The 20,779-nt window shown below is 50.3% G+C and overlaps 1 protein-coding gene across 2 annotated transcripts in view; it reads left to right on the forward strand.

The window, feature by feature from the left end:
• The first annotated feature begins 1,499 nt into the window (after window positions 1-1,499).
• Fat2 (FAT atypical cadherin 2) overlaps window positions 1,500-20,779 on the forward strand; it is a 142,254-nt gene continuing 122,974 nt past the window's right edge. Inside the window, exons 1-2 of one of the 2 annotated variants that reach the window (XM_087194932.1) lie at window positions 1,500-1,639; window positions 15,448-15,581. The gene's annotated coding sequence lies outside the window, so the exon portion shown is untranslated. Of the gene's footprint in view, window positions 1,640-15,447; window positions 15,582-18,405; window positions 18,855-20,779 lie in introns of those variants that run through there. The other variant, XM_021240976.2, reaches the window with a different exon arrangement.

Consider the following 20,779-nt stretch of genomic DNA (forward strand, 5'->3'; position numbering starts at 1 on the left):
AGCGCTAGGGAAGGGCACTTTACCCTGGGTCCTACTGGAGAAGAAGGTTGCTGGTCCCGGGTCCAGACAGCGATGCCGGCCCACCCCGGCCCTCATGGCCTGGGCTTGAGCAAGAGCTATTCAGACGTCGTCTCCATTTACTCCTCGAAGAGCTGAGCTTGAGCAGTGTGTTCTTTGCCTGCCCTTTCAGCTCTCTGAATTTAGCCCGATGTTGCATTCTGTACTTAAGCTGGTGCGGGTAATTTTATTAAAAAATAGTCTTTACTTCCCACCTGCTAGGACGGCTATAGTTGGAAAAGAAACAAGTATTGACAAGGATGTGGAGAAAACAGAAACTCGGCACTGTTCACGGAAATGCAAAATGGTGTAACCGCCACGGAAAATAAGGCGGGAGAACCTCAAAAAATTAAACAGAGGAATGCCGGCTAACCCCGAAGTTCCACTTCTGGTATATTCTCAAAGGAATGGAAAGCAGCATCTCAAAGAGGTATTTGTAGACCTATGTTCATAGGCACGCTATTCAGAGTAGCCCAAAGTAGAAGCGACCGGAGTGGTCATCAGCAGATGATGAACAGAGAAGCCAAATGTGATTCTGTATACAATGGAGCATTCCTCAGCCAGGGAGAGGGAGGAGATTCTGCCAGGGGCTGTCACACAGACAGACCTGAAGCCGGGATGCTACACAAAGCGGGCCAGTCACAAGAACACAGCGCCACGTGACCATGGGGATGTCAAGCTCACAGACACAGAGAGCGGAAGGGAGGCTACCGGGGGCGGGGGAGGGGTCGAGGGGAGTCGCTATTTAACAGGCATTGTTCCTGCACAGTGATAAAGTTCTGGAGATTTGTGCTATGGTTGAAATATGCAGTGCCCCCCAGAGACTCGTGCATTGAAGGCTCGGTTCCCTACAGCAGTGCTCAGAGGTGGGAGAGAGGCAACTGGGTCCTGAGACCGACATTTGCTGAGTTCTACTGGGATACTGCTGAGGTGAAGGCGCAGGTCACTGCCAGCTGCCTCTGAAGGCTGTGTCGTGCCCCAGGCCCTGGCTGCTTCCTGGCTGCCACCAGGCAGGCAGCTTTCCCTCCACACCCTTCCGCCGGGGTGAGTCTGCCCAAAGCAATGGAGCCAGCCGACCAAGGACCGAAACCATGAGCCAGAATACAGCTCTCCTCCTTCAAGTTGATTTTTCTCAGGTATTTTGTTGCAGTAATGAAAAGCTAACACAATCCTGTAGGAGACCAGAGGAGAACTGAAGCCTAATTGGGCTCCTCCATGAGCACAAAGGAGAAAGGCTGCGCTCAGGAGTGACTGCGTATTGCATATCAGGGAAAAGTTAGACGGCTGAGGTTAGGTTGATTCTCAGAGTATGCTCGAGTGGATACTGAAAAGCAGATGAAGCTGGTGTTACTTGATTGCTTGTGCCCGTGTTTGGGTGAATAGAGGCACGAGCCCCCGGCAGCCTGCATGTTAAGCTGACTCTGTGTCTCTTTGCCATTCATGCTTGTTCACCCCAGGTCAGGGACAACAAAGTAGCAGGTCCAGGTCCCAGAACGCGGACAGCAACAGTGGGTCTCCTACAGCTGGCACCTCGAACAGGGAGAGGGGACGCCTTCAGCTATATGATCTGTTTCACAACAACGTAAATATACTTTTTATTTTTTGGTAGTGGTACTCAGGACTGAACCCAGGGTCTGTGTATGAGCGCTCTCTCTCTCTCTCTCTCTCTCTCTCTCTCCCCCCACTCAATGCTTAAGTGGAAAATTTTATGTTACGTATACTTTATCATGGTGTAAGTTTTTTGGACTTCTTTAAGCCCATTATGTGAATTACAGAATCCTAGAAGCTCACCAAGGGCAGGGATTTCTGTCAGGTTTGGGTGCTGCTGTACTCCTAGTCCCTAGAGTGGTACCTGGCATGGAGTGGTTACCGTTCAGTACATACTTATGCAGTGTGTGAAATCTAGCTACTTTGGGGTGGTTTTTTTGCTTTTGGTTTTTTTGAGGTGGGGCCCCGCTATACAGTCTAGGCTAGCCTCGAACTCACAGTGATCCTCCTGTCTCAGCCTCCAGAGCGCTGGGATTCCAGGTGTGTGCCACCGTGCCTGCCCAGCTCCAGCTCCACCTCCAGCTCCTTTGCAATGATGTTTCACAACCTCTTCAAGTGCCAGGGTGGCATTGCAAACACTGTTTGAAGGTCAAGCCAAACCCTGAAGGGTCTTCATCAACTTGCCCTTTCCCCAGCTTCCTGCTGACAGTTGAACTGGCCCGGCTCATGCCAAGGCAAGGGAGCCAACCATGCGTAGGTTGTGACAACTGAGAAGCCATCCAGCCCCAGACCTTGCTAATATTCTTACGGCTAACTTAAACAGCCATATCCCAAAACACTCAGTTCATTTCCTCTGTTAGGTATGAATATATCAAACTATATCTGAAATTAGGACCAAACAAAACAACTGTGTCCAACATGAAATACTTTTAAAAATTATTTTATGGTGGCTGTTTTAGCCATGTAGGGTTGGTTTCTTTTTCTTCTGAGAAACACCCTTCTTCAGGAGGAGGGGAGCTGTGACTCCCTTGTGCTTTCTGCACCCTAGCACAATCGGGGAGCTCCGCAGGTGACGGTATTTTACAGCTAGACGAGCTCTTGTTGTAAATTTTTACTCTGGGAAATGTTAAGCATATACACAGTTGTACCTGGTATCGAGGCCCTCGATTCTTGTTCCAGCCACGACCAGTTCACATCGAAACTCCTTTCGTCTCTACTCACACACACTCCCCTTTCCATCCTTTTTATAATTTGTGTTTTGTTGAAGAAAAGCACACATACAGAAAAGTGTGCACATGATAAGCAGACAGCTCCGTGTACATTCACAAAGCAAGCACATCTGTGGAACCTGTCCCCAGTGTCAGAAACAAATGTCACCAGTTCTCCAAAAGACCCTGCATCCAGCTGGGCAGTGCTTTGATTTCTCATCCAGTGGTTTGTGTTTTTTTTTGGTAACGGGGACCAAACTTGGGACCTTGCGCTTGCAAGGCAGGTGCCAGAACCACTGAGCTAAATCCCCAGCCCTAATCCAGTGGTTTTATTCTGCACTCAACTAAGGTCCAGCAGGGAGAAAGACCATCCTAGGAGGATAAAGTTCACAGCTCTGCCGCTACTTATATTAGGAACACACTTGAAAGGCCAGTGACTTCTCCCCCAGAACGCATCCTTCTGGGAGGGGCCAGAAGTCCAGGTGCTGGCCTTCTGAACTGACCACTCTCAGGAGCTTCCCATGAAGATCTCCCTAGAGATCTTCTCACCTTATGGCTTGCTTTCAAAGAAAGAAGTAAAAGAAAAACTACAGTTTTATTCCTAATATTCCTTAAGTTGTTATTGAAAAATATTTCTAAAAATATTTCTAAAAATATCTACCCGGTAAATGTAGAGTACTCTCTTGCTTGGACTGTGAATTGGTCAAGGATATGAGAGGCTACATGGCAGATGAACTCTGTGTGGTGTGTGTGTGTTTAGCAGCTGAAGCAGAGAGCTGCTGCTTTCCTTTCCCTTCTTGGCTTTCTCTGTAGTCATTATTCTCCTGCCAAAACCTGCATGAAGAGGAGATGGGCCATAGGGTGCTTTCTCTGATTATGTACCATAAAAGCTCCGCTTTCTCATTACTTTTTGTGTGTGATAGAAACAGAGCAACCAGGGTACTGTCAGCACTAAGATCTCTGTGAACATTCTAGAAGGTCAGCGTGGGGCACACAACCCTAGGTTTTCTAGCCAGGAAACCCCTCCTGTGGATGAAGATGGGGAAGACCCAGGCAGCTTCGGGGTTTCCTGGAATGTCTCCCACCCGGGCTCAGATTAAACTCAGGTCTCCTGCCCCCCGTGCTATCCTCCCCAGACACTCAGGTTCCCAAGGTAACCCATTTCTCTTCGAACATATATGTGTGTTTTTATGCTATTGGAGTCAACTTTGAATTTGCGGTCACTGTGGCAGAGAACCTGCTCTTGAAAAGCCAAGTCTGGCTGGGGAAATCCTGACCAATAAGTAGAATTAATTGGGTTGTAAATGATAGAGACTGATGTCAAATTAGCTTAAGCACAAAGGGAATTCACTGGTCTGGGCAATTAACAATTACAGAGTCCCTTCTGAGGGAGTGGATTGTTCGCCCTGTTCTTTCTGCATGTTGGCCTCTTTCTCCATGGCTGATGAGTTTCCACCACGTGGATGGGTGTGGTGAGCTGAGTAATGGATCCAAAGATGTCCCTGTCCTAATCCCCAACCCACAAACACGTTATCTTCCAGGGAAAAAGTGATTCAGGTGAGGATCTTGAGGTGAAGAGATTATCATGGGTCATCCAGATGAACCCAATAAAAGTGCAAGTATTCTAATGAGGGGAGAAGAGTCAGAATAGAAGGAGATGCAGTGACAGAAGCAGAGGTGAGAAAGGCAGACACCTGCTGGCTTTGAAGATGTTGGAAGGAGCCACGAACCATAGAATGAACGTGGTCTCTAGGTGCTGGAAAATCAGGGAAATTGAGTCTCTGATTATATTAGCTTTCTGTTACTGTGACAAAATACCTGAGACCATCATACAGAGAAGAAAGCTTCATTTTGGCTCATGATTTCAGAGGGTTCAGCCCATGGTCATTTGGCTCCATTTCCTTTGGGCCTGTGGTGAAGCAGAACATTATGGCAGGAAGTCCTTGGTGTGAAGTAAGCGGCACACTTCATGGTGGCCAGGAAGCAAGGAGAGGAAGAGAACAGGCCAGGGTCCTAATACCCCTTTCAAAGGCACAGCTCTGTATGATTGGAAAGTTCCAACTAGGCCCCACCTCTGGAAGATTCCACCACCTCCCATAGCACCATGAACTAGCGACTAAGTCTTCAACCCATAGGCCTCTGGGGGACACTTATCCAAACCATGGCACCCATACAGCTTCCAGAAGGAACGTGGCCTTGTCACCTCTCAGTGTCAAGACTTCTGACCTCCAGAGCTGTAAGTTAGTAAGCTTAAGTCATTTCAAACCACTGCGTTTGAGGTAATCTATCATGGCAGCAATACAATGGCCTCATACCTCCAGGTTTATATCTTCTCAATTACTAATCCACAGGGGTGGAAGAAGTTTCCTTGTTCCAAAGTTCCTATTGGACTCTCAGAGAAAGATAGTCTTTGGCTACAATGAGTTCAAGGGATTCTCTCTCATGGTACCAGTCCTGGTGCCAAACCAGGGGAAAGAAAGCGAGCCAAGCCTGGATTACGTGCCCAAGGTGGCTGTTCGGGTGTGGACACTGGTTGATGGGCTCCTCGAGTCTTCTGGGACAAGGGGAGGAAAGTCTATTGGATGTGAATGCTCACGGGCTCCACAGCAGGAATGTTTGGAGAGCAACTTAGGGAGCTGCAACCAAGGATTAGGCAGTGGTGATGGTGGAGCCAGGTGGGCAGGGCAGAAGAGGGGTTGGAAGAACAACCTAGAAGGTCTAGCCCTCCCACTACCTGGAACCACGTGGGAATTTTAATTGCTGTACTGCACAATTTACAGTGTGGATATTACTGGAGAAGACTCAGTATGGGATGTTTGTGCTTGTGTGTGTGTGAGTGTACAAGAGGTCACAGATTGCAGTAGTGACCATCAAGGATTTCATTTATTTATTTATTTATTTTGTACTGGGGATCAAACTCGGGTCCTTGCTCTTTCACAGCAGGTGGCGAAGAAACCACTGAGCTAAATCCCCGGCATCAAGGGTTTTAGAACAGGGAAAATCTCCATCCCATATCTTAGCTCTGCCATTTATTAGCTAAGCCATCTTGGGCTAGTTTCTTCATTTCTCCTAAGACTTAGGATCTTCATCCATAAAATGGGGACAGCACCAATCCCTCTGTCACTGGACCACAGTGAAGATTGAATGAGATCAGGCGTGTAAAATGTCTAGCACCAGTAAATACCACTTTAATGGTAGCTATTATTATGATTATTTTAATGAAGGAGAAACACTCATGAAAGATTTTGAGCTAGTATCTTTCTTGTGTGGTCCTGGAGGGTAGACCAGGGCCAAAGGCAGAAACCGTGGCTCAACATAAGGAAGAGCTTTTTCTAGAGCCATTCAAGGAAGCAGCTAGGTGCCTGCAGAAGTAATGATGCTTGGAGAGAGGTCGGAGGTCACGTGAGGGGGTTGCTTGGGAAGGGAATTTGCTTTCATTTGGGGAGTGGAGTGAAGCCTTCAAAGGTCTCTTCTTGCTGTGAGATCCTGTAGTGTTCATTCCGTGGTAGGAGCCTTCCCCACTTGAGCTGAGCAGCTGTGGCTTCAGCAATTCCCCAGGATCCATCAAGTCCTCACACACTTCGGTTGTGACATGCCCAGCCTGGGATTTCTTCCAGGCATTGAGCTTCCAGCCCCAGAGCTTGATTCTATCGCGAACTCACTGGGCTGGCACTGAGAGAACAGAGGAATTGGTTTGTGTTCAGTTCCACCTCAGGAATCCTGTGGAGAAGGCTTAGGGCAGCAGCTTCCATGGGGCGTAAGATCCTGGCATCCACTGGAGCAACAGCGATGAAGTCTTTGACCACTTCCTAAGCATCCATCTCTGTGTGAAGCCCCCGTACCCACTAAAAGCCAGTTCAACAGCCTTGCTGAAAGGCTAAAAATCCTTCACTTCCACGGAAGGTTTGCTTTGTCACATGTGAAGGAGGTTTGGATGTGATCGCTTCAGGCTGATGTATGGTCTCACGTAATTATTGAGGACTCTGGATTTTTCTAGGTTTTTCTCTTTAGGGAATTGTTTCCTCAAAGGGTGTCTGGTCAGAAAAGTTTGGGACACACTATGAACTATCACCCCTCTCTAGAGACTCACAAATCAGTCCTCGAGCGGAGATTTTTATTGATAACTTTTCAAAAGGACACTTGCTTTTTTATCCAAACGGTTCATATCTATTATGGAAAATATTTTTAAGTACAAAGGATAAAAACAATTCCTTATTTTTCTACTCAAACAAACCTTTCTTAGGATGTTGATATCTTCTTCCAGACTAGAAATTAAAAGGAACATAAATCTTACAAAAATGAGAGCATTCTTAGCTGCTATCCTATCATACTCCATTTAGCAAGATATCATAACCATCTTTTCATGTTAAGAAATATAATCACAGCATTCAATTAATTCACCTATTTATTCCATAGTATTGATTCAGTGTCTACAAAGAATCAGGCATGAACTACCCCAGCCAGGTGGGGAGGAAACCAGCAGCGTCCCTTCCTCTTAGATCTCACAGCTTTTCTCTACTATGTTGCGTTCCAACTACAAATTCTTGACTCTTCCTTCATACCCACACACACATGCACACACACACAAAGGTACATAGATCTGACTCCTGAGATAGAGTGAAGAGTAACATCTGTTAAGTTCAGATGGATGAATTTTTCCACACATACACAGCCATGCAGCCACCACTCAGATATAGAGTATTTGTATAGAAATTTCTAAAGAGAAGAACACGGAAGGAGCAGGTCACTGTATCGGCCTGGAACTGCTGATGTCGCAGAGCATTCCGTCTGGCCCTTTCCCGGTTAGGGATCCTCACAACTGAAACATTGTGGGCTGTGTGTGTCCCGTGCCCCCCTTACCCTTAGAGGACAGGGCAGCCAGTGGCCATCAGCAAGGGCTGGTGGGTATGCAGAGACAGGGGCTGAGGCATCCCCATGTCTGGGTCCCAGAGGAGGAGGGCTTCGCTCCTGCCCATCGGGTCTGGGTGTGCTGGAGAGAGGAGAGCAACAGAGGGAGGCACCGGGAGAGGCAGGGGCTGGGGGCAGGGTCCCTGAGCACAGGGGCGATGGATGAAAATAATCCCTGCTTCTCAGCCAGGGTGGGGAGGGCTCAATAGTCAGCTATTTGGACGATGGGGAAACATCTGAATATGCACAGTGGATTACATAAGACACTATCAAAGTTACATTCCCCGATTTTGATCATTACACTATGTAACCATAGAGATGGTTCTTTGGGGGGACACTGAAGAATAGAGAGGCACTGTCCTCACCTGACTCTCCAGTGGCTCAGATAAAAACAGGCATGTGCACATATGTGGGAGTGGACAAAACCGTCAACAAAACAAGGCCAAAATGTAAATAAGTGGTGAATCTGCACGCAAGGGAGTTCTCTATATTAACCTTTCAGCTTCTAAGTCGATTTGAAATTACAGTAAGATGTAGTTACAGACTATAAGGTGTCTGAGGTGCTTCTCGGGCTGGGCCAGTCTACTCCTGACCTGTGTGACCTTGGGCATTTTCCACCTTTCTTCTCTGTCCTGAGATTCTCCTGTGTGGAGGAGGCCGAGTACCAGGCAGCTCTGGCTTTCTGGAATTCCAAGGCTCTGGATTTATGGGATCGGAATCGTACAGGTGATTCCCGGAGTGAGTTTCCCCTCTGTTCTAGCCCTCCCATTTGTGTTGCCTGGGGGATGGGACTTGGTTCTTGCTGGGGAGGACAGAGGGTGATTTTCCAATGTCTGCCTCTCCCCAGATTCAAATACCATATAAAACAGGTTGCTAGGGCAAACAAATTTTTTTTGTGGAACCGGGGATCGAACTCGACCTTGCGCTTGCAATGTAGGCACAGTGTCACTGAGCTATAGCCCCACCCCCCACCCCCAATTTTTTAACCCTGGGTCACTCTTGTGTTGCCCAGGCTGACTCCTAGGCTCAAATGATCCTCCTGCCTCAGCTTCCTGAGTAGCTGGGACTACAAGTGCACACCACTGCACACCAACTAGACAATTTAATTTAATTAATTAATTAATTTTTTTTTTCAACTAGACAATTTTAAAGTATTGAAAATAGGGAAATAATAAGCAAATGGCAAAGCCATCTGTAATTCTACTACTCTAATGATGGCACTGATTTTTGTCCCATAGAGACTGTCAGAACAGAAAGGAAACCCCACTATTACATACTGGGGAAACTGAGGCCTGAGAGAGGGTGGCCTGGTCAACGTCACATAGGGTGTTGATGGCAGGATCAGTCAAATCTGCAGGCTATGTGTTTTGAGTTTCAGGCCAACCTAAGGTTGGTCTTTAATATGTAATTTTTTTTTCTAATGACGTAAGAAACACGTACAATTTGAAAATATAGACAAATCCGAGGAGCCATAATCAGAGGCTTCCTTGCTGGTTTTCACGCTTTCCTAGTCTCTGGAATTCAGAGGGAGCTCTCTCTATGCCCTCGGGTAACACACCCGGCCCCTTGCTTCCATCCCAGCAGCCTGGGCAGGGCAGGGTGGGAGGCCTACCTCTGTGCCTCAGGAGCAGCTTTGTGCTCCCAGCTGACAGTCAGCGGAACACCCAGGCCATGTCTTTCCTGCTGGCTCCTCCTCATCCTTCCGTGGAAATTTGGGCTGGGGCCGGCTCAGAAGCCAAGTACCATGCCTGCCACCCACAGAGCCTGACTCAGGGAGCAGGATGATGCCCCCCCTTGTGCGCTGTCCTACCTGAAATCCTGCAGTTTCCGCTCCCTGCTTTCACATGGGGATTGGCCACAGTGCCTGAGCCGCACGTCCACCTCTCGGGGAATGAGTCCACCGGAGGCTGGCGGCCTTCTGTGTGTGGACAGAAGGGGTCCTGTTTCCCTCACTCTCACTCCTCAGGCCTCCTTTGGTGCCTCTCAAGCGGTCATCTGCGTTCTGCTCTGGGCCCCACTGCAATGAAGGCGAGAATGCCCAAGGGCAGACACGTTGGAGCTGTTGCCGACCTGCGGCAAACATAGTGAGGAATCTAAAGTTTACTGAGAAGTCACCCTGGGCCAGGTAGCCTGCTAAGTACAGGACGTGCGTTATTTCTCTTAATGCTCATAAGGACTCGGCTAGGGCTCTAGCTTCTCCCTGACTCATCCCTGCGGGAAGCCTGGAGGGAGAGGTCGGATCGTGCTTGGTGGGAAGAGGAGCAGAGGGCTCGGGGATGCAGACCAGCTCTGACTGTGAGCCGGAAGTCACCGTCGCCTTGGGGGTCTGGCATCCTCCGCCCCCCCCAGCACCCGCTCTGACTTTGGACCAAGGCCTGCTCCTGGCCTCCTCTCTCCCCTGCGCTCTGCTCTCTGCCCAGACTGCTGCCAGGCGAGGCTTGGGTGGGTGCTGGGAGTTGAGCCACACTGACCTTAGTCCTTTTTGTACCGCTGAGGACCCTGGGCTTGGGGGCAGGGCCCGCGCTATGCAGAACCTGAGTGCATCATTTCACTGTTTGCCGCGTGAGAGACTTCCTGGAGCTGCGTGAGGCGGCCGACAGAGAGGGGCAGGGATTGATCCCAGCCTCGAGCTCACTAGAAGAGCTAGGACTTGAACCCAGAGCCAAGGGATTTCTCGGCAATCAGGGCAATTGAGGGTGCTTCGGGGCATGCGAAGAGCAAGTCCCTCTGGGTACTCAGCAGGCCCAAAAGGCTGGGAGTCTGATCCTGCCGCTTCTTAGGGGAGGCCTTCCTTGGCAGGGGCCCCCAGCCGCCGTCCTGCTGCACCCAAGCAGATCTTCCGGAAGGCTTAGCAGAGAGTGGCCATGGGGAGGCCCCTCGCAGAGCCAGGCCTGACCCCCTGCCTGGACTTCGCCATGGCCCCAGCAAGCACAGGGCAGAGCAGGTCCCTTACGTCTTATACAACCTCCTTGGTGGAGCGCTGCCCGCGGAGCGGATGGGCACAGACGCTGCCCTAACCCTCCAGGCTGCTGCCGCTGGTTCCAACCGCCCTTTCCCGTTCCTCTTCCGCCTGGCTCCAGCTCGGTGCTCTGTCCACCGCAGCTCACTCGCTGCTCGCTCCCCGCCGAGCTCCGGGAGCTCTCCTGGTGCCTCCCTCCCTCCCTCCCTCCCTCATCTGCCCACCCTCCGTCCCTCCTTCCTCATCACTGTGTCTTACATTTGAGGAATAATGCACAGCTCATAGCCTTTAGTTAGCTATTAGTGAGGGAAGCAGACACCTCAGCCAGGAACGTGGTAAGTGCTCCCTGCGGGCAGGGAGGGCAGCAAAAGCCCCATAAAGATCAGGGACAATTAATTTCCCTGTGATAAGTAAGAGAGGCCTGTATGCACTCAGGCTCAATATGTTTACAATTAAAAGAATAGCTGTTGTGACTGACAAGTTGTCCAACATGTACTTGAAACTATGGACCTCGATATTCGCACATCCTTTCTACGGGTTCTTTTTCCAGTTGGTCTGTGTGACCTGGGACAAATTGCCTTATCTCTCTGGGCCTTTACTTTGTTGTGTACAAGGGGTGATCAAAAATATAGTGTATGCTTCAAGTTTATTGTAGTAAAAGACACATTGCATTAATTCCCCTCAAAATACTCCCCTTTATTTCCAACACACTTACACCATTCTTCTTGACACTTTCTGAAGTAGCTCTGGTCCAAATGACCGCGAGAGGTAAACATTTTGAATTGATTCAGGATATCAAGGCAGCCACGATACCACAACGAAAGACACTCACAAAAGAGGACCCCAGAACTGCTTCAGAAAGTGGCAAGAATGATGGGATAAGTGTGTTCAAAGTGAGGGGGAATAATGGCCATGTGTCTTTTACTGTAATAAATTTATTTAAACATACACTAAATTTTTTGATCATACCTCTTATAAGGGGAAATAGCATCACTGTCTCCAAAGGCAGTTTGGAGGATTAAACGACCTCTTACAAACACAATAATAGAATGATTTAGGGCTTCGGCTCTGGAGTCACATAGATGTTGGTTTAAATTACAGCTCTGGCCGGGTGTGGTGATGCATGCTTGTAATCTTATCTCTCTGGAGGCTGAGGCAGGAGGATCACCAAGAGTTTGAGGCCAGGCAGAACTACACACTGGGTTCAAGGCCAGCCTGAACTAAATAGTGAGACGTTGTCTCATTAAAAAAACAAAACAAAAACAGGGGCCGGGGATTTAGCTCAGCGGTTCCGCTGCCTGCCCTGCCTCACAAGCGCAAGGACCCTAGTTCGATTCCTGTTACCCAAAAAAAATACAGCTCTGCCACTAGCTAGCTCTGTGACCTAGAGAAAGTCACTTGACCTTTCTGCGGCTTTGAAAGTAACAGTAACAACTTCAAAAGGGTCTTGAGGAGGTTAAAGAGGTAGTGTAAGTACAGAATTTAGCCCAGTGCAGAGGCAGGGAGAGGGGTATTTTATAAGCCCTCTACTCTCTGGTCCTCACCCCTTCCCGCCCTCACAGCCCTCTCCTTGTCCCCTTTCTTTGTCTTCTTTGAAATTTCAGTTGCACTCTATCTTTCAAGTGGGAAATTCATGCGAAAGGTTCAAAACCACTTAGGAAAAGCCCCCTCCTGTCCCTGGAGTCAGTTCCAGGAGATCTTTGTGTTGCTGGTTCCTAACTTCCAGAGGTTGTGTGTAGTGTATAAATAAACTTATTTATCTATTCCCTCCCCTTTTACACAGATGGTAGTTTTCTATGTTTATTGTTCCACACTTTATTTTAATTCACAGCACTAAGGCATGGAGACCGTTGCATCACATATATGAAAAGCTTTCCCACTGTTCCTCTGTAAAAGCCGAAGGATGGGTCTATAATGCCATCCTGCGCCAGCTTGCTCCCTGGCCCTGGGGGCTGGACAGGAGGATGCAGCAGGGCAGGGCTCCAGGCCCACACAGCCCTCAAAGCCCTTGCTTTGTCGAGGCCCCTGTAATTTGCTCTCATTAACCCTACTTTGTTCTGGGCTGAAGAAGCCCCAGGCGGCTGCTGCAGGCCTGGTCCTGCCCTGCGGACCTCTCATTCCTGCCACTTCTCTCCACGCAGGCCTGCCACCTTCCCACGCCACCCTCTCTGCGGGGGACCTGTTCGGGGCGGAAGTTGGGAGTCTGTTAGAGATGTTTTCTGTTCAAAGCAAAGCAGAACCAGAGCTGTCTTTGCTTTATTTTCCATGTTAACATGTCACCATTCCCCTCCTCTGCCCATTACTATAAAACATCTCATCACCTAGGAAAACGGTCGTCTGCTATTTGCCTTGTTTCCTTTTTGTCAATGAAAAGACTTAGTTTTGGGCCGGAGATTTAGCTCAGTGGTTCTACCCCCTGCCTTGCAAGCAGAAGGTCCCGAGTTCAATCCCCAGTACCAAAAAAAAAAAGACTTGGTTTAATTTCTTTCTCCTTTTATTCAACAAACATCTGGAGATTGATAGAGCCCCCGTACATCCCTAGCATGGCAGCTATGGAAACAGAAGAGACCCCGATGGTCAGGAAAAGGAGCGAATAGCCTCCTCAGTCATTTTGCATGGGGATCTGGAAGGGCGTCCTCCACGGCCTGAGGGAGGGCAAAGGGCCTGGATATCCCACAAGGGGGTGTCCTGTGGGTGTGGTTTGGGCTGTGAGTCAACACATGGGGTCCACTGCACCCGGGGACAAGGTCAGGGTCTCCATTCCAGGGGTGCAGGTGACAGATGTGGAGGGGGATGGTCAGGGGAAGCTGTTCTGAGCTCATCAGCAGCGACAAGCTGGACTTGCTAAGAGATGTTGATGACTTGCTCAGGACAAGCGGACAACCCAGGCCCAGAAGGGCTGCAAAGCTCCTCGCAGGCAGTCACTGCTCAGCTGTGTCCCGATGTGTCCGTGAAGGCATCCTCACACACGTGCTTATGCTCTAAACAGGAGGAAAGGACGGATCTCAAGTTTCCCACAATAACTGCCAGCATTCACTGAGCGGACACTATGTGGGCTGCTTCTACCCATACGAAGTCATTCTGTTTCCCCAAAACAGTCATTATGACCCGTCGTCTGCAGGCAAGAAAACTGAGACCCAACAGCTTCAGTGTTGTACCCAGAGTTGCCAAAAGTTCAGCTTCAGCCTGGGTCCCCATAGCACATGTCAAGCTAGCTTAGCAGTAACGCTGAGACCTGTGTACCTGTTGCTCCCATCCCTGCTGCGTCCTCGGTGGAATTTTCCACAGGGCATGTGCTTGTGATTCCACGGCCGGGAAAATCTGGGAAGAGATTTGCAAAAATGTAAAACAGCACCTTTCTTTTCACTATTTTTTTTTTTTTTTTTGGTACCAGGACTCAAACTCGGGACCTTGCACTTGCAAGGCAGGTGGCAGAACCACTGAGGTAAATCTCTGCCCTTCAGTAATTTTTTAGTTGAAAATACTTTTCATAAGATTTTTTGTGTGTGAACACATGGTGGACTTGTTATTTTACACACCAATTCCTATGGACGTATTTAAAATGTTCCTTTCATTACTTTCTAATAAGGTCAGGGTGTAAGGGGTTCTGAGCCCAAAAAGCGTGGGGGCCGCTGCACAAACTTAGGCAGAACTACTCCCCAGCCCTCGACACACTTGGCAGCCTCCGACGAGGTCCTTCCAGCTGCGGTCCTCACGTGCTTTGCCAGAGCCATTGACACCGCCAGGTCGCAGGGCCCTGGATTGTGCCACATGGGGTGGCCCGTGTGAGAACCACATCGTAATCACCTGTGATGGAGGGCATCTACCCTCGGGACTTGCCATGGGGGGCTTAAGTTTTATTTTTTTGCATCTTTATTTTTTAAAAATTTTACTAGTACATGTTTGCAGTACGTAACGATTACATGTACACCAAAGAGTTGGTACAGGTATGCAACACATCTTGATTCTTTTTATGTCCCCTTCTCAGTCCTCCTCCTTCCTCCTCCCTCCCTCCATCTCTTGATTGGGGCTTAAATTTTAAATCTTTGTTTCTCTTTCTTTGGCTTCCTGAGAGCGATGACTTCATCCCCTCCCTCTCCCCCTCATTTTTGCAGTGCTGGGGTTCAAACCTGGGCCACCACTGACCTGCACCCCCATTCCAGCTTTTCCTCACCAACAATCAATCCTTCCTGACAACTTCTAACATGTTTCCCATGCCATTTGAGATGCCCCCTACCGAACCCCTAAAAATGCATTTTGTTTTCCTACACTGCTTATGTGTTATACAAAATGCTCACAAGCATTCCCTCTAGATTTGGGGCCAACTTGCTCTGTGACTTTCACTTGATGTGGTGACAACTAGAAGCTGAAAAATGAAAGTGACAGCAACAATAAAGTCAGCAATTCTGTAAGCACGCTTGGCTTGGAATCCAAGGCCACACTGCGGCAGATCGGAAGAAAATCCTGTGAAAGCATTTACAGAATCGCTCTTAGTGTCCCTTGTAAGGGAATCTGGTCTTCTAGATGGGATTCCTGGCTTGATCTTTGATATTCACTCTTCGGTTGCTCTCTTTGGAACTCTGAAGGGCATGTATTGCAGAAGGATTTCATCCCAGAAAACAGTCTGACACAGACATTGTTCTACCACGCAGCGGGTCTGTACAGGTCCCTGTAAAAGACGAAGCCACATTTTCCTGCCACATTGGCTAAATGACTGCAGTCCTTAGGGGACACATTGATTCTCTATAGTCACCCACAGATTCTCCTGTAGCACACTTGGTAACTCCGCTGTACTTGGCTCAGCTTTGAACTTTTCAACCCTTTCAGAGGCTTGCCCGAGAGCTGACGTTGCTTTGGAAGTTCACATGGCAGAGGAATGACCTGCTCCCACCTGAGAGGATCTGGCCGGCCACGGATTCTTGCTCCTGATCCACATACTCCCTCGTGACCCTGGCAGAACTGTAAGTCATTCTTGAGCCACAGGGCCTCAGGTGTCAGCAGCAAAAAGCAATCTACTCTCTTCTGCTTACAGCATTGTTCTGAGGATCAAATAAGGTGAAATACTTTGAAATACAGAAAGCCCTTGTCTCTTTCCTGAGGCCTCTCATAGGCTGTTCTCCCGACCTGGAACCTGTCCCCACCCTGCCCTACAGCTGTGTCCTGAAACATCACTGGCTCATTCTGCTCTGGCCACACTGGCCTAGGCCTGAAGGGTCCCTCTCGGCCTGGCTAGGTCCTTCCGTCTGCCCGGGTCACTCTTTCCCAGGTGGCTGCCCGCTGACTTCCTCCAGCGGGCCTCTGTCATGTATCAGACAAGCCTTCTTCAGACCCCTCAGGGCCCGGCATCCAGCTGCAGCAGCTCTGCCTTCCCCTGCCCCAGGCTTCTCTGTAGCTACCGGACGACCTGTTGGTGACTTGACTTTAAAATGTCAGCTCCACCGGAGCAGAGACCTGGCTTTGTTCAACTGTTATCTCAGTGCTCAGAGCTTCTCCACAAAAGAAGAAAAATTTTTTAAAGCAAGGAGGGAAGAAAAGAAACCCAGCAGACAGCTGTGTCGGAGCGTGAACAGGATGGGCTGGGTGGAAGAGATTTCAGGGGCCAAACCACAGGGAACAAGGCTCAGGAGACCGAGTTCCCCTGCGCCCCAGCCCCCTCCTGGCTCAGATGTATGGGAGCAAAGCCTGGGTGTAATTACGGGCATCGGGACTCTGCTCCTCGTTATCCACCCTCTTTGCTCACTTAATTGGCTCAAAGCCTGTGGCATGAAGAGAGAACTGTGCAGCAATTTGGCACGTGGGGAGGAGCGGCGGGGCCGGTGCCTGGCTAACTGGGCTGGCTCGGGTTCAGTTCTCTCTGGTGTCGGGCCCAGGTGGGCGCGGCCGCTGTCCCCGGAGCCTTTGATGTCTTGGCACGCAGGCCCCGCGCGGGACTTGCTCAACCTCCAACCTTCACGCGGCAGCTCCTCGCGCATGCCCGGCAGGTCTCCCGGGGCCAGGGCTATCTGAGCGCTCTCCGTGGGCGCACAGTAATTCTGCCAAGGGAATAAAACCTAAGCCCCGCCTAGTCAGCTCCACTTCCCGCTGTCTTCTCCTTTTGCCCTGTCCCACTTGCCTCCCAGCTGTGAAGGTGCTGCCTCAGGCCCTTGGCGTTGCCCTCGCCCTTATGATCACATGGTTTCTTTCGCTACCTGCGTCTGTTTACATGATAAATAGAGGGGCTGTAGCACTTTGGAAAAGTCTCCCTCCTCTTTGGACCTCCATTTACTCATCCGATAGATGGGCAGATTTATCCAAGCTCTACGTTTCTTTTTTTTTTTTTTTTTGGTACCGGGGATCAAACTCGGGTCCTTGCGGTTGTGCAGCAGGCGGCGAAACCACTGAGCTAAATCCCCGGCCTCTACGTTTCTTTTGCAAATGGACATTTCCTGTCTGAGTGTTGTGCTAGCTCTTTATGAGGCTACGGAGAGTTTTGGAGACCCTACTGATCCCGGGTTCTGGGTGCTGGGTAGACAGAGGTAAGGAAATGAGACAAACTGTCCCAGAGGGACAGGGGGCGGAGACCGACACGCGCAAGAATACGGCAAGTCCTGTGGCTCCAGAGCGGTGTGGAGGTGAAAGCCAGGACGGGGGACTGGGGCCCGGGCTTTGGAGACGGAGGGCTCCTTCGAGGAGGTGACTTCTGCTGAGACCCGAATGACAGGAGCTGGGGACCAGTGATCCAAGAAGGGGCAGCTCTTGCAGAGGCCCAGGGGAAGGAATGGAGGGCCAGCGTCACCTTCCGTGAGTGACCCGAAAGCCTGTGCGTAAGGATGGAGAGGAGGAGCCCACGAGAGCTCTGGAGGCAGAGGCCGAGGGCGCCTCCTGAGGTACCCAGTGTGTTTCCTGCACAGGCCGGAAGCTGGAAGGGGCTGTGCGGGGGAGGGACTTCATCTTACAGCAAGTGTGCAGCCGCTCCCTGGAGGACAGTTGCCCAGGGAAGAGTTCCTGGCTGGCTGGCTGGCGGGCACCGGGCTGGAGAAGGGGGCAGACTGGCCACGGGCTTTGCAGGCGGCGTCGGATGCGCTTGTGGGGGAAGGAGGGGAAGGAGGGGGATGCGGTGCCGAGAGCCGCGTCTGGTCAGCTCCCCGAGTCACTCTGAGCCCGTGGGTGCTGGCCCCGGGCTCTGGGTGCATCTGCAATGACGCGGGTGACCTCCATATTCTTGCCTGTCACTGTCCTCAAGGGCAGAGCCACATAGCTTTATTCGTCACTTTGCTCTCAGTGCTCAGCGCAGTGGCAGGCACAGCGTGGCCTTCCTGAGAGTCGCCGAGTTGTCCCTGGAGCCTGTGTCTCCCAGGTGGGCTGGGAGGCCGAGCCCCTGCGCTCCCAAGCCACAGGGTTGCTAGCAGTGGAGCAGTCCCCGGAGTGGCCGAGGCTCTGCCCCACCACCCACCACCGTGCCTGGATCACCGCGAGTACGAACCCTCCCCCTAGGTCTCTGCGTCCTCCCTGGACACCGGAGCCCAGAGTCCCACTTGTGATGCTGCTTCCCAGATTGAAAGTGATGCACACTGCTTAAAATTCACCGAGAGTTCTGCCGCCCTGCTGCCTTGGGGGTCACACCCGCCTTCACAGAGCCCTTGGGGACCTGTTTGCTCTACCTAAGGGCAGAATGTCAGTTGTACGTGGTAAACGTTAGGGGCAGGGCTACAGGATGAGGGGTCTGGATTAATCCAGGCTTCTGGGGGGGGGGGGGACGGACTCCTCCTCTTATCTGTAGTTAGGGCCCACGCAGGAAAAAGATTCCTTGGCCAGAAGGTACCCCCAGGGTCCCCCAGAGGAGAACGGTATTGCCCAGAGATATTCTCAGGGAAGGGACTCCAGCTTTGCCCTCTTGGCCCAGTGGGCCGCCTTTGCAGGCTTTGCCCTGTTCTAGGGCTTATCAGAAAGGCCAGCCCCAGGGCACTGGGGCTTGGTATTAAATGTTTAACAGCCGTGGTGGGTTTGATCCCACATTGCTGAGAAAATTAGTCACTGCAGGTTCAGGTGAGGAATTTCTGGACAGGCCTCAACAATCTGCTTCTAACTGGGGGATGGGAGTTTTCATTTAAGAATCCCAAAGGCACTGTCATACAGAGGAGGGAGCACTAGACAAGGAGTCTTGGTTCCTGGATTCAACACATTTATTCCTCCATGTGTCTGGCATCGTGCTAATCCTGGCTCCTTCCTGTGAGGCTACAGCTGTGTGATTTTGGGTAAGTTCCCTCTCATCTCTGGACGGCAGCTTCCTAAATGGCAAAAGGACAGAGTGGGGCCCTTTTCTGCCTCCGACCCACTGAGCCTGGCTGCTCCCTAGGAGGATTCCTGTATGGAAAGTTGGCTGTGGAGGCAGAGCAGTTCCTGGAAGGCCACAGTTGTTTAGGGTGGCTTTGCCAGACCCTGCTGCCAGCCTGCTTCTGGGGGATGCGTGGAAGGGTTAAAACCACTGAACCAGGAAGAAGCCCTGGCCCAGCCCTTCCCTCCTCAAGACCTGTCGCGCCTTTGTTCTCAGGGATTTGCTTAGCTAGCTGGGGTTAGGCAAGGCTGCACCCTGGGACAAGCAGAGCCTCTCCGCTGAGCAGAGGGAGCAGCACTGTAGCAACTTGCCCTGCTCTACCCCCTGGAAAGAAATCTGAAGCTACCACAGGGGTGGAGAAATCTTGGAACCCGAGACCGCAGACAAGCTGGAGCTAGACTGGCCTTCGCCTTCGGAGATCACTGAGTCCAATCAGTTCTTTCACAGACAGGGAAACTGAGGCTCTGGAAGGGAACATTTCTCAGGTTCACCCAAAAGGTTAGGGACGACTTCAAATGCAGGTTTCCCAATTCCCAGAATTCCCAATTCCCAGTTCCAAGTCCTTCTCCTGGGCTGATCTTTGGAGTTTGGGGACAGTCCTTTGGGCTAAAACTGTCATAAATAGATAAAATAGGAGCAGAGAGGGCATGACTATGGGTGTCACCAAGGCCGGAGGGCCGGCTTCTCTGGCTGCCTTCCTGACGCTGTCCCTGCCTTGACCAGGGGCCCCAGATGGTGGCAAGTCTAGTGTCACCAAGAACCCAGCTCTGAGGGAAACCCTTCAGTCCAGGGCTCAGTTTTTCAAACAGGCCTGGCCTTATGCCCCAGCTCCTCTCCTTTTTTTTTTTTTTCTCCTGCCATTCAGGGCCTTGCGCTTTCAAGGCGAGCGCAGCACCACTGAGCTACATCCCTGGCCCTCCTCTCCTTATTAACTGAGTAACCCTGGGCAAGTTGTTTAACTTTTCTGAACCTGAGCTTCCTGTGTGTAAAACGGTAGTGTTCACGGTGTCTTTTCCGTTGTGGTGTCGAGCGATGAATGAGATCATGCAGGGTAGAGTACCCAGTGGGTGCTGGAGAAATGACAGCATTTCCTGGCTGTCACTCCTCCCAGTTGGGTAGGGCCTTATCTTTGGCTTTCTGAGCTAATTCATACATGTCTTCCTGGAATAAAATACGGCAAAGCTTTATATTCTGTTTTCCTCTGGATTTGTTCTGATTTTCTTGAGGGATCCATCCTACTCTAGGTTTAACCACTGGCTTGGGGGCAGCTGACCCAGCCTATGCTCCAGAATTGGGTGTGAGACCTGGCTTTGCCAATGGAGCACTGAATTCCCTGTAGTCACTGTGATTGGCTCAGGGATAGGCCTGGACCCAATCACAGCCAATCAGCATTTGTCCTAGGACTTTGTCTTACGTTGGCAGGAAGAAGTGCCTCCCTCCTGCTAAATAAGAACCTGGGGCATTGTGAGCTTAGAGCTCCCGGGGACCATCAGGAAAATCTACCTGATAATTGCAGCAAACACAAAGAAAAAGCTAAAAGACACAGAAAAGTGGTCTCCTGACATTATTGTTTGACCATTTGGCCTCATACTGAGACCTAATACCAAACCATTCTTGGACTTCTCAAGGAGATGAGTCAATTTTACTTTCTTATTGTTTTCTTTCCTTTTTTATATTTCTTCATCTATCCACTTATGTATTTATGCTTAAGCCAAATTAAGGCCAAAAAATAAATATTAATTGGATGTGTTGGTCAGCTTTAGTAGCTATTACAAAACCTCAGATATTTGCCTTATGAGGAGGAAAGATTTAGTCTGGCTCACAATTTCAGAGGTTCAGTCCCTG

The sequence above is a fragment of the Heterocephalus glaber genome, unplaced genomic scaffold (genome assembly GCF_053883595.1).
Source record: "Heterocephalus glaber isolate CG9 unplaced genomic scaffold, H.glaber_assembly_v1.0 deba00001606, whole genome shotgun sequence".
Taxonomy (NCBI): Eukaryota; Metazoa; Chordata; class Mammalia; order Rodentia; family Bathyergidae; genus Heterocephalus; species Heterocephalus glaber.